Raw genomic sequence first — 14,073 nt, forward strand, 5'->3', positions numbered from 1 at the left:
GCGCTGATAGGATATGGCAAAGACTTCAAAGCCTGGCAAGCGAGCACCATGGACTTTTATTATGCAGTCCTTCGTGACTGCACTTCGATGGCCTTCTCTCCTGATCGTCAGATGATGGTGCATCGTGCTAAAGCGCAGATCACTTCCCTCATCGACGGCGCTTAGAAGGGACTCTTGTCAGATCCTGCACCCGTGACCATATGCCTCATGAAACGCCATCGATGTACCACCTTCTCAGGGAACGCCGACGTCGTCGTCGAACCCTCATCCACGATCTCACAGATGCGGAAGGACGACGACACACTACGCAATGCGACATTGGTCACGCTTTCTATTCTCATTTCCGTCAACTGTTCGCTGCCGTCCCTCATCCCCCGACCTTAATTGAGGAGGTGGCAGCAATGACTGTCAACACCATGCCAGAGGATGTGGCTCAAGAACTTCAGGAACAAGTGACCTCTGATGAAGTCCTAGATGCAATCAAGGTGGGGGCTGCCAACAAGTCCCCTGGACCTGACGGCCTCCCCCTCGACTTTTACAAGTATTTTAGCTACCTTTTGTTACCTGCTTGGACGTCCATCTGTCGTGAATTGATGTCACCCACAACGATGATCCCAGCCACCTTCCTGGATGGGGTCATCATCCTGGTCCCTAAGCCACATGGGCGATCACGGATCTGTGATTACCGGCCCATCACTCTACTCAACAGTGACATGAAAATTTTCACCCGTTTGTTGGCCTCACGCCTCAAGACGGCAGCAAGATCCGTCACCTCCCTTGATCAGACTTCGTTGGGCGGTGACAACAACATCCATACGGCCCTTTGCCGTTATAGGGACATGATTGCGCTCGCGCGCTCGCGACATTTACCTGGCGCATTGGCATCGCTTGACTTCCGTCAAGCTTTCGACCGTGTCGACCATACTTTTCTGAAATCGGTCCTCCAACACATGGGTTTTCCGGTTCGTACAATCACCGTGGTAATGCGGCTCTTGAGCGGCGCAACTTCAAGAATACTCTGTAATGGTCGCCTCACCGCGCCTCTAGCGATCGAGCGCTCTGTCCGACAGGGATGCCCACTTTCCACGATAGTGTATGCTTTGGCATTAGAGCCCCTCCTACAGGGGCTTCGCCAACGCCTGGTGGGCCTGACATTGCATGGGCACCGCTTCTGTTGTACAGCCTATGCTGACGATCTAGTCCTCTACCTCCGCAATGAAGACGATGTTCGCGCTGCTCTGACTTGGGTGACGACTTATGGGGAGGCATCGGGCAGTTCTCTTAACATTTCCAAATCGAAGGTTCTGCTCATTGGTGAGGGTCTACCAGAAAGATCTGTCGCTCCTCTAAGTGTGGCCACCAGTGTCCGCTGTTTGGGCATTGATTTTATGAATGACCTCCGTCGCTCAGCGGCAACCAACGGTCGACGTCTCCTACAAACGATCAGGGCTGGCCTTGTGGACCACCGGCTTCGATCCCTCGACATTATACAGCGCGCGCAATACGTGAATGTTTATCACGCCTCACGCATCCCCCATGTGGCACAAGTGTTCCCGGTTCCGATTACCCTCGCACGTCTTATGTTGATGGCGATGGGATCCTTTGTCTGTGCCGGGATGTTATTTAAAGTTCAATATTCCTCCCTTGCCCTCCCGCGGGAGCGTGGTGGAGTGGGCTTATTCCATGTGCCAGACAGAGTTACCGCACTTTTTGTTAGCTCCCAACTGAAAGTCTGGCGTCGCTGCCCGACGAGCCTGACCGGACTGCTTTTGCGTGAATACGCACCAGTCTCCATGTCAGCCCCGGTCATGTTATCCGACATTCCACCCCCCTTTTATCACTTTCGGTACTTCTTCTTTGAAATCAGTTACATTCTGCACTCCTTACCCCTTCTCCGTATACTCCAGACAAAGACTGTATACGACACCTTACAAATGTGTCAAACCCCCAACCCCATTGAACACAAGTTTCCCCAGATCATATGGCGCCGTGTGTGGAAAGCAGTGCATGCTGGTTACCTCGACACCAGCGTTCAGTCCACCTGGTATATCACCGTCAATGGCAAACAGGTCAACCAGTCTCGTTTGCACCGCATCCGCCTTGCTGACACACCACTCTGTGTTCACTGTGGTGTAGAGGACACGGACGCTCATCGGTTCTCATGTGGTCCGTCTGCTGACGTCTGGAGGCTCGCGCAGCGTATCCTGGCTTTCCTCACCCGACAGCCGCCTGCTCAGATTATTTTCCTGACGCTTCTATTCCCGGATGTGATTCATTACCCCACAACAAAAACTAATGCCGTGAATTGGATACGCGGTCATACAGTCCGCTACCTTTTTGGGCCCGATGAGAAATCAGAACTAGGTTATTGGACGTACCTTAACGATCGACATTGTGCACTTGTTCGCAACCCCAGATACAAGCAGTTCTTTTCCAATTTTCTACGGAGCGCCTTTCATGACCCGCCTTCCAGCTGGAACGTCCAAGCCATGAGATGCTGATGCTTTTTTGCCGATATGATGTTCTGAACGTACTACACACGGAATCCCCACTAAAATTTCGAGAAGACACGTTTGGATGTTCCGCCAATCAGACGGCGCAAGCGACTCCTAGAATTCTGGTGCAACGACTGCCATAATACAAAAAAAAAATGAATAAATAAAAACATACATAAAAAAAACAAAGAAAAATAAAGAAAACAAAAATGCAATACAATAAACTAAAAAAAAAACAAAAAAGTTCCTGTTCACAACAAATTTCATTTTTTTTATCGCTACTCTCTATGTTTCTTCCCCCCTACTTTCTTCCTTTCCTACACCTTTGCAGTAATAGGTTAGTTGTTTTGGAATAGGTGTAGATAGGTGCCAACGCCTGAAGAGGTGCATTTAATTTTATTTTTTTGTTAGAATACAAGTGGCGGTGGCAAATAGACATTTTTTTTGTAGTTTTTCCTTTCCTGTCCAGATAAAAAAAAGGGGGTAGCGTCTTATTAGCAATTTAAAAGAAAAAAAAAATAAATAAAAAAAATAAAAAAAAAGTGGTCAGCGTGACAGACTGTCAATCCTAAGGTCCCGGGTTCGAATCTCGGCTGGGTCGGAGATTTTCTGCGCTCAGGGACTGAGTGTTGTGTTGTCCTAATCATCATCATTTCATCCCCATAAAAAAAAAAAAAAAAAAAAAAAGGTGGCGCAGTGGTTAGACACTGGACTCGCATTCGGGAGGACGACGGTTCAATCCCACGTCCGGCCATCCTTATTTAGGTTTCCCGTGATTTCCCTAAATCACTCCAGGCAAATGCCGGGATGGTTCCTCTGAGGGGGCACGGCCGACTTCCTTCCCCATCCTTCGCTAATCCGATGAGACCGATGACCACGCTGTCTGGTCTCCTTCCCCAAAACAACCAACCAATCAGATACAGCACCTTGAAATTTTATTTCTACCATACGTGTAGAAAATATCAGGCCATTTTCAAAAGCTCGATATTTTGATGCAAGAAAGGTATTTGAATAAACATCATCATGTCAATTTCTTTCGCACAACTTTCTTTTTCCCACAGCAAAAATGTAAATAATGTTTCTGCTAGGTACTTACAGGACAATTTTCGAAATATCTGCGCTGCAGAACAACATTGTTTTTTACCCTTAACAAACTAACACACTGAACACAAGTTAACTTTTCTTCTCCTTCAGTTGAGCCGCTGGCAAACTGCTTAATGCAATTGTGAATCGTAAGAGTTATGAATCAATAAAGTCTGCATTGATGAGAACGGCCTCCTTCACTATTATGAAGCTACGAAGGGCCAAGTTTGTTGATGTCAACTATGCTACAACAGCATGTCCAGTAACGCTCTCAGCTGGTTATATTTCGTAGTTGTGTTTCTGGTCTTGTGTGCTGACAAACCTGGAATCCACACCAACACAACTCAATTTGCTTTGTAGTGTTGTTTTAATTCAGCCTAATAATACATTTTCATGGGATAATGAAGCATATTTTGATATCTTAGTCCAATGCAAATAATTTTTCCTTAATCGATATGGATTTTAATGGTTTACTGTTGCCAATGAAAACGGCAAAAAAGCGATATGATGGTTAAAAAAAACACAGTTTCCAGATCCCAGCTGAATCACTCACTTTCCAGCTAAATGGTACTGAATAGAATACAGAGTTAGCTCTAAAAAACGCTGATGTGGCAACACCTCTCTGGACGGGAGCTCAAAACCGGCTTTACTTCACACCACAAGAAGGAGCGTGAACTCTAGCTGTGAGATATTGTTGTTATATACAGGGTGGCGCACGAAATGTGTTACTAATTGTTTCTTTCACAATTTACGACGCACATTAGATATCCCACTGGGATCTCTACAGCAGTACGAGCAGAGCTTGGAAAAACAAATGAGATACGAAATGACGCGTAATTCACGATAGTGCCGCTAGGAGACTAGTAAGCAGCAATGGCTGACAATGGAAGACTGACGACACAGCAACGATCGGCAATTGTGTTAAGTTTTCATGAAACGAAAAGCCTTACTGTGACTCAGAGGCGTTTTCGACAAGAGGTTAACACACTATGGGTCCCTTGCAAGAAGACCATCCATAGGTTGTACGATAAATTTGTACAGGAAGGAACAGTATTGGAAGAGAAGCGACCTCGGCCTAAGCCTGTTTCTTCGCCGGAGAATAATGAAGCGGTACGAGTTGCTGTACAGTGAAGTCCCGGGAAATCGTGTAGAAAGGCAGCAGTGCAAACTGGGAATATCCAGACGCACCATTCAACGCATTCTTAAGTGACCTCCATGTATACCCATACAAGATGACCTGTGCACAAAAGCTCATTGAAGAACACAAGCAACAGAGACTACTGTCTCCTCAGTGTGCGGAGGATAGGGAAGGAACTCTCAACAACGTTTGGTTTTCAAACGAGGTGCATTTTCATTTAGACGGTGTGCTTAACAAACAAAATGTACGCTTTTGGGCCACTGAAAACCCACAAGTGCTTCATGAACGACAACATTATGCTCTGAGGATTACAGCGCGGGCAGCAATTTCCAGTCACGGTCTTATAGGACCCTTTTTCTTTGAAGAAACTGTGAACAGCGAGCGTTATTTGAGCATGCTTTGCAATAGCTTCATTTCACGGCTCCTTGCTACTGCCTTGCCCTTCAACACGCAGTGGTTCATGCAAGATGGAGCAAGGCCACATACTGCAAACACTGTGTTGGAGTTTTTACACTAGCATTTCGACATGCAGATCATTTCACTCAGGTTTCCAGGTCGCTTCAATGACGGACAAAATTGGCCCCTCAATAGTCCAGACCTCAATCCATGTGACGTTTTACTTTGGGGATACCTAAAGGAAAAAATTTTCCCGAAACGTCCACGTGATTTAATGGAGCTCAGAAGGCTTATTCTTCAAGCTTGCAGTGAAATTACGGAAGATATGTGCCGTAAGGTAATCACTAACTTCAGTGTTCGTTTGAAGGAAGTTAGGAATCGAAATGGTGTTGAGCATGTGCTGAGTTAGAACAAATCTCCATAAACGGCTCTTCATTGTAGTATATGTTCCTTTCAGATTGTATTGACAATAAAGTTTATATTGAAAAACAAAATGGTAACACATTTCGTGCGCCACCCTGTAGAAAGATAATGTTCACACAAAGAAAAGAGAGCTCGGCTTCGGAAGATCCAGAAGCCAACGATAAGTAAGGAGTACAATATCGATACGTTATGACATCAAAGGTTTCAGTACTGCTTTCAAGGTGATGATTAAAATTTTATCAACGACCGCCGTAAGTGTTCGCGGTAGAGGCAATCAACCTCCACCAGTTTACGGTTTCTCAAGCGGGGAGGGCGAAAGAATAGCAAGAAATGGGCCAGGGTCGCGGGAGTCGGGTGCAGCACTTGTGTGTTATCTGCCGCAACAATCACACGGCGAGGCGGTCTGCCGAGAACCGCCCCGCCGCCGCAGACTGACTGCTTCCCACAGGAAGTCCCGGCGGTGACTTGCAATATCGCGAGGCTCCGGCAGCGGGAGCTTAAAGCCCTGTTTTTGTGACCCGGCACCGTCTCATTGAGTTAGGACGTTGACAGTGGTTTAAAATAAGGAGACGGCCGCGGCGTTTCCCCCGAGAGGGTCCCGAGCCCCTTATTAGGATAGTTACACTGGCATGCACGGCCGCGATAACTTGCGGGCCGAGCAGGTAAACCGCGGCCCGGGAAGGGGACGGGCCGAAAAAAAGTGTCGACGGGCAGTGGGCTCCGATTCATTCACAGATCTCCCAGCGAACCGAATAAATAAAACCGTGCTTCATCGCGGGAGGTAACGTTATCACCGAGACAGGGGACAGCTACCGTGCTGCGCTCGTGAAATATGACGCGCCGCCCGCCGAAGTCATATTTCACCGGCATAATATTTCACATGTAACCTACTGCCGCCGCGGGGGAGGGAAGACACGTCTCGCGGACCTGCGGCACGATAATTTATCAACGGCGATGCCCGATGGAGCACTGTTAAGCGCGGTGGGCCAGAGGAATACGAAAAGACGCGCTCCCAATCGCCAGCGGGAATCGTCATGATCGCATATACTCGTCCAAATGTGTTTAAGAACGTGAGCGTGGGTTTTGGCACCGTCTCTGGCCCTTGTAGGTATCCTGTGACAGCTGTACGAAGCCACTGCTTCCAGTATTGGGCGATGCACTAAGTTCACACCTGTCCCCTTAAGTGAAGAATTTGATATGCATCTCTGCCACGACCATTGTAAGACGGATCTATTTTTCGTAGCCGGCCGTTGTGGCCGAGCGGTTCTAGGCGCTTCAGTCCGGAACCGCGCTGCTGCTACGGTCGCAGGTTCGAATCCTGCCTCGGGCATGGATGTGTGAGATGTCCTTAGGTTAGTTAGGTTTAAGTAGTTTCTAAGTCTATGGGACTTATGACCTCATATGTTAAGTTCCATAGTGCTTAGAGCCATTTGAACCATTTTTATGAATATACAGAAGAGGACGTGATCTCGATACCGAAGGCGCTTGGCAGCAAACGACCATGTGATTATCGCTCCTTGTTGTTGTTGTTGTGGTCTTCAGTCCAGAGACTGGTTTGATGCAGCTCTCCATGCTACTCTATCCTGTGCAAGCTTCTTCATCTCCCAGTACCTACTGCAACCTACATCCTTCTGAATTTGCTTAGTGTATTCATCTCTTGGTCTCCTTCTACCATTTTTACCCTCCACACTGAGCTCCAATACTAAATTGGTGATCCCTTGATGCCTCAGAACATGTCCTACCAACCGATCCCTTCTTCTGGTGAAGTTGTGCCACGAACTTCTCTTCTCCCCAACCCTATTCAACACTTCCCCATTAGTTATGTGATCTACCCATCTAATCTTCAGCATTATTCTGTAGCACCACATTTCGAAAGCTTCTAGTCTCTTCTTGTCCAAACTATTTATCGTCCACGTTTCACTTCCATACATGGCTACGCTCCATACAAATACTTTCAGAAATGACTTCCTGGCACTTAAATCTATACTCGATGTTAACAAATTTCTCTTCTTCAGAAACGCTTTCCTTGCCTCAAAGTTTTTATTTCTTCTCCATGGATTTTAATACCTACTCCGAAATTTTCTTTTGTTTCCTTTACCACTTGCTCAATATACAGATTGAATAACATCGGGGAGGGGCTACAACCCTGTCTTACTCCCTTCCCAACCACTGCTCCTCTTTCATGTCCTTCGACTCTTATAACTGCCATCTGGTTTCTGTACAAATTGTAAATAGCTTTTCGCTCCCTGTATTTTACCCCTGCCACCTTTAGAATGTGAAAGAGAGTATTCCAGTCAACATTGTCAAAAGCTTTCTCTAAGTCTAAAAATGCTAGGAACGTAGATTTGCCTTTCCTTAATCTTTCCTCTAAGATAAGTCGTAAGGTCAGTATTGCCTCACGTGTTCCAGTATTTCTACTGAATGCAAACTGATCTTCCCTGAGGTCGGCTTCTACTAGTGTTTCCATTCGTCTGTAAAGAATTCGTGTTAGTATTTTGCAACTGTGACTTATTAAACTGATAGTTCGGTAATTTTCACATCTGTCAACACGTGCTTTCATGGGATTGGAATTATTATATTCTTCTTGAAGTCTGAGGGTATTTCGCCTGTCTCATACATCTTGCTCACCAGCTGGTAGAGTTTTGTCAGGACTGGCTCTCCCAAGGCTGTCAGAATTTCTAATGGAATGTTGTCTACCCCCGGGGCCTTGTGGCGACTTAGTTCTTTCAGTGCTCTGTCAAACTCTTCACGCAATATCGTATCTCCCATTTCATCTTCATCTACATCCTCTTCCATTTCCATAATATTGTCCTCAAGTACATCACCCTTGTATAGGCCCTCTATATACTCCTTCCACCTTTCTGCTTTCCCTTCTTTGCTTAGAACTGGGTTTCCATTTGAGCTCTTGATGTTCATACAATTGACCTTCCTCAATAGAGACTGCAAGATCTTTATGCGCATATTGAGCAGTCGCATCGAAACGTCGTTGGCGCCGGATCGTATACATTTAAGTTAAATTTGTCTTGGAGGAAGAAATAATAACCAAACCGCTTTTGGGGACTATGATGACATCGTTGTCCTCGAGGCGGCTTGTCACCTCTGGTGACGGGGGCACCGGTCGCACATAAAGTTCGACCGTGCCTTTGATAGCTTGGATCACGCAGTGATGAGCAGGATTGGTGTCCCCCTTTACCAACCACTACCCTGATGCAGCTGTTGCACACTGCCGAATCATCTGTAGTGATCAACGGAGGGAGAACGGAGTATTTTAGGACCCTAAGATCTGTCAGCCGGGGTTGCCCCTTGTTGATTCTCCTGTAAGCAATTGCCTTAGAATCGTGTCTCGCAAGCCTTCACCATCGTCTTAACGCGATCTCCCTACGGCACCTATCATTCGAATATAGAGCATGCGCAGATGATACTGTGTTTCTCGTCCAGGCTGAGGGGGAGACCCGCTCCGCACTGGATTGGCTACAGACGTGTGGGACCGCAGCTGGTAGCGAGGTCAACTTTCAAAAATCGTAATACATGCATGTGAATCGAGGACTCGAACAAGGAACAGAGGGACCCTTATGCTTGGTGCAGACCTTGCGATACATGGGTGTCAACTTCCATAAGGAGACAACTACTGCCGGTTGTTAGGCAGAGTTCGCACATCGGTACGATTAAACGCCCTAGGATCGATGGATATGCTGCACCGAGCGTCACTCGTCAACCTTCATCTCGCTGGCATGACGTGCCACCTGACACACTTTCTACCTACGAGGCGTTCGATGGCCATGATGATTCAGGCGGCTTTGGGATACTATGTAAGTTTGGGACCGCGCTTTAAGGTAGAGCGCAACAAACTTTCCCTCCCGGCGCGAGAATGCTATATTACATTAGTCAACGTCCACGAGAAGACGCTAGCTATGTACACACATTAAAAAAAAGGGTTTGCATCACCTCGGTTCCGAGGGTTCGGGAACTTGTACAGAAAAATGGAATAGCGATCAACATAAACATCATTTCCTCCATTTTATTGTTCATGAAAACCACACACTGCATTTTCTACCATCATTCAGCGAGACCTTCAGATTGCTGTACACACCGGTGCATTTAATACCCAGTAGCACATCCCCTTGCACTGTTGCCTGCCTGCATTCGTTGTGGCATACTATCGACAGGTTCATCAAGGCACTTTTGGTCCAGATTGTCCCATTCCTCAACAGCGATTCGGCGTAGATCCCTCAAAGTGCTTGGTGGGTCACGTCGTCCATAAACACGCCTTTTCAATCTATCTCAGGCATTTCGATAGGTTTCATGTCTGGAGAACATGCTGGCCACTCTAGTCGAGCGATGCTGTTATCCTGAAGGAAGCCACTCACAAGATGTGCACGTTGGGGGCGCGAATTGTCGTCCCTGAAGACGAATGCCTCGCCAATATGTTGCTGATATGGGTGCACTGTCGGTCGGAGGATGGCATTCACGTATCTCACAGCCGTTACACCAGCGGCGTACGTCGTCCCCATATGATGCCACCCCAAAACAGCAGGGAACCTCCACGTTGCTGCACTCGCTGGACAGTGTGTCTAAGGCGTTCAGCCTGACCGGGTTGCCTCCAAACACGTCTCCGACGATTGTCTGGTTGAAGGCATCTGCGACACTCATCGGTGAAGAGAACGTGGTGCCAATCCTGAGCGGTCCATTCGGCATGTTGTTGGGTCCATTTGTACTGCTGTGCATGGTGTCGTGATTGCAAAGATGGAACTCGCCATGGACGTTGGCAGTGAAGGTGAGCATATGCAGCTTATTGGGAAAAGTGTAAGTCGTAACACGACGTCCTGTGGCTGCACGAAAAGCATTATTCAACATGGTGGCGTTGCTGTCAGTGTTCCTCCGAGCCATAATCTGTAGGTAGCGGTCATCTACTGCAGTAGTAGCCCTTGGGCGGCCTGAGCGAGACATGTCATCGAAAGTTCCGGTCTCTCTGTATCTCCTCCATGACCGAACAACATCGCTTTGGTTCACTCCGAGACGCCTGGACATTCACCCTGTTTAGAGCCCTTCCTGGTACAAAGAAAAAATGCGGACGCGATCGAACCGCGGTATTGACCGTCTAGGCATGGTTCAACTACAGACAACACGAGCCGTTTACCTCCTTCCTGGTGGAATGACTGGAAGTGATCGGCTGTCTCACCCCCTCCGTCTAATAGGAGCTGCTCATGCATTGTTGTTTAAGTCTTTGGGCGGGTTTAGTGACGTCTCTGAACAGTCAAAGGGACTGTGTCTGTGATACAATATCCACAGTCAACGTCTATTTTCAGGAGTTCTGGGAACCGAGGTGATGAAAACTTTTTTCTTTTGTTGTAGTGTGTATATTAATACCATCCACAAACGGGGCGCAAGAGGGATCACTCCGTTACGGTGGCGATCATGGTAGAACACATATCACATGTTTCGCCGGTCAGCGTTGGACATACGCCGCTCCGCTTTCAGCAGTGGACAGAGCGCTTTTACCGTTGTCCCGGTTGCCGACATCGAAGGACGTCTGCAGTCTGCTTCCGCAACAGATCGCCCGGGACAAGGTAGAGCGGAAACATCGTGCACTTAACTGGAGAGTGGTGTGGCGCACGGTTCACCATCCCCCACCTACCTAAATCGGTCAGATCAGCATGGTACATGGTCATGAACCGGAAGTACCCGACGAGTGAGAAGAAATACGCTATTCATTACGTGGTTTCGAACGACCACTGGTTGGGTTGTGACATAGCGTTGGTGGTCTGGACCTTGGCAACGGAGGTCGTAGCCTTCGTGCAGTAATTTCTTCCGACATAGTGTTTCTTTCGGAAGACGAACGAACGAAATGGTGTGGGTCACGGGTATGACGGACCATGGCATATACCGTGACACGAAAATGGCTCTGAGCACTATGGGACTTAACAGCTGAGGTCATCAGTCCCCTAGAACTCACAACTACTGAAACGTAACTTACCTAAGGACATCACACACATTCATGCCCAAGGCGACCGTAGCGATCCCGCAGTTCCAGACTGAAGCGCCTAGAACCGCTGGGCCACAACGGCCAGCATAGTGATACCGATACGAACGTTCTGGGTTATTGACGTTACTTGCAAAACGGACACGCAAACTATTACAGCTACGCGAGTACAAAGATTGGTATGGAAATTTCTTAGGAACAGCTTCTGCGGACCTGCCAAATACCTGGGGTGTGCCGTGCGAATATGAGCAGTGGTGGTGTCGTTTGTAGAACTGATGAAGTAAAGCAGTCAGTTAAGGAAAACAGCGTGAGTAGAAGACGAGGGAACACAGAACAGATACGAGGCCTAGCATCAGAAGGGACTTTTTTCTTTTACGTTTTTTGTGAATTGTTGAAGGGGGCTGGCGGTGGTCCCACCTTTTGTCGTCATTTCCTGTTGTGTGGTAGGGACGATTCCAGAGGTGCTGTCCAGACGACAGCAGCTTTCCTTCCAGGACAGTTATACGGCTATCAGGAAATACCAGGGTTTTATATTAAAATTCGTGTTGCTCCTACTTTCCTATACCCAACGGTGGGGGGGAGGGGGGCTGGAGGGAAAGGGGGTGGAAGACACTGCAGTCAGGCCTCAGGTTCGACCCCTAATGCCTGCTGTGCCCTTCGAGCAACCGGTCTATCACATTAAAGAAAAGAAAGCGAGAGAGAGAGAGAGAGAGAGAGAGAAAGAGAGAGAGAGTTGCTAATGGACCCCTGTGTTCGGAAGTAAGCCGGTTCAAATCTTGGTCACTGATAAAAATTTTCACTCTCATTATTTGGCCGGTAAGAGGGAAAGACGTGGTGGCGTACAGTTTATCCCACGAATTTCTGCTTACTTCTTAGTCAGGCAGAATTACAGGTCTGCTCGGGTTTCAGATGAAGATGCAAAGCGAAATTCGCTACAGGTACAGGTCAAATACGAATACAAATATGTGAAATATAATAAATATATATGAAATGCACATAGGTGTTACAGAATGACGTTTTCACATAATAAATGTGAAATAAAGAAATGTGAAAGAAAGTTGTATCTGTGACTTCACTGCTGTAGAATAAATGTTCAGTGTGATGACCATCAACTTTTTACATAATGTGCAACGACGAGTTTTTCTCTGATTTTCTGTTAGATCCTGCGCTCCCCTATAAGAATGCGCTCAAGAAGCTCAGGTAGTGTTTCTGCTGCCTTTGAGTACACAAAGTACTTTACGTAGCTCCAGAGGGAAAGGCAAGGGGGGGGGGGGGGGGTTGAGGTTACGGGAGTGAACAGGCCAAGCGACTGACGTCTGTGAGATATGTACTGGCTTGTCCATCAGACTGCGCTGGAGTAACATCGTTCTGAAACCACAAATTAGTTCTCAGTTGCAATGGAAAGTCCTTCAGAAGTTCAGAAAAGGCATTGTAGAGAACGTTACAATACCGTGCATCATTCAAAAGATCTGGTACGATGTGTGATTCAATACGGAGATCTCCAAGAAATCAGTTCCAGATGTTCACTGAGAATCTTCTCGCATAGGTAGTGCGTGGATTTTCTACATCGTAAAACTTCATTTCACATTTCCGATTAGAGGTTCCTGCTGTCAAAACGTTCGTAATTTCGTCCTCTAAAATCTGCCAGATTTTTATGCGTGACATATATGTAAAATGTCGTGCACTTGTGAATCCGCAGGATTACTTTTTAAAATATTTTTAGAAAATTGGATTTGTATGTTTTACACTACTGGGCATTAAAATTGCTACACCACGAAGATGACGTGATACAGACGCGAAATTTAACCGGAAGGAAGAAGGTGCTTTGATACGCAAATGATTAATTTTTCAGAGCATTCACACAAGGTTGGCGCCGGTGTCGACACCTAAACGTGCTGACATGAGGAAAGTTTCCAACCGATTTCTCATACACAAACAGCAGTTAACCGGCGTTGCCTGATGGAACGTTGTTGTGATGCCTCGTGTAAGGAGAGGAAATGCGCACCATCACGTTTCTGACTTTGATAAGGGTCGGATTGTACCCTATCGCGATTGCGACATTGCTGCAAGCGTTGGTCGAGATCCAATGACTGTAAGCAGAATATGGAACCGGTGGGTTCAGGAGGGTAATACAGAACGCCGTGCTGGATCCCAACGGCCTCGTATCTCTAGCAGATGAGATGACAGGCATCTTATCCGCATAGCTGTAACGGATCGTGCAGCCATGTCTCGATCCCTGAGTCAACAGATGGGGACGTTTGCAAGATGACAACCATCTGCACGAACAGTTCGACGACGTTTGCAGCAGCACGGACTATCAGCTCGGAGACCATGGCTACGGTTACCCTTGACGCTGCATCACAGACCGGAGCGGCTGCGATGGTGTACTCAACGGCGAACCTGGATGAACGAATGGCAAAACCTCATTTTTTTTGGATGAATCCAGCTTCTGTTTACAGCATCATGATGGTCGCATCGCGGTGAAAGCACATTGGAAGCGTGTATTCGTCATCGCCATACTGGCGTATCACCCGGCGTGATGGTATGGGGTGCCACTG

This window comes from Schistocerca gregaria, chromosome 4 (genome assembly GCF_023897955.1).
Source record: "Schistocerca gregaria isolate iqSchGreg1 chromosome 4, iqSchGreg1.2, whole genome shotgun sequence".
In the NCBI taxonomy this organism is placed as follows: domain Eukaryota; kingdom Metazoa; phylum Arthropoda; class Insecta; order Orthoptera; family Acrididae; genus Schistocerca; species Schistocerca gregaria.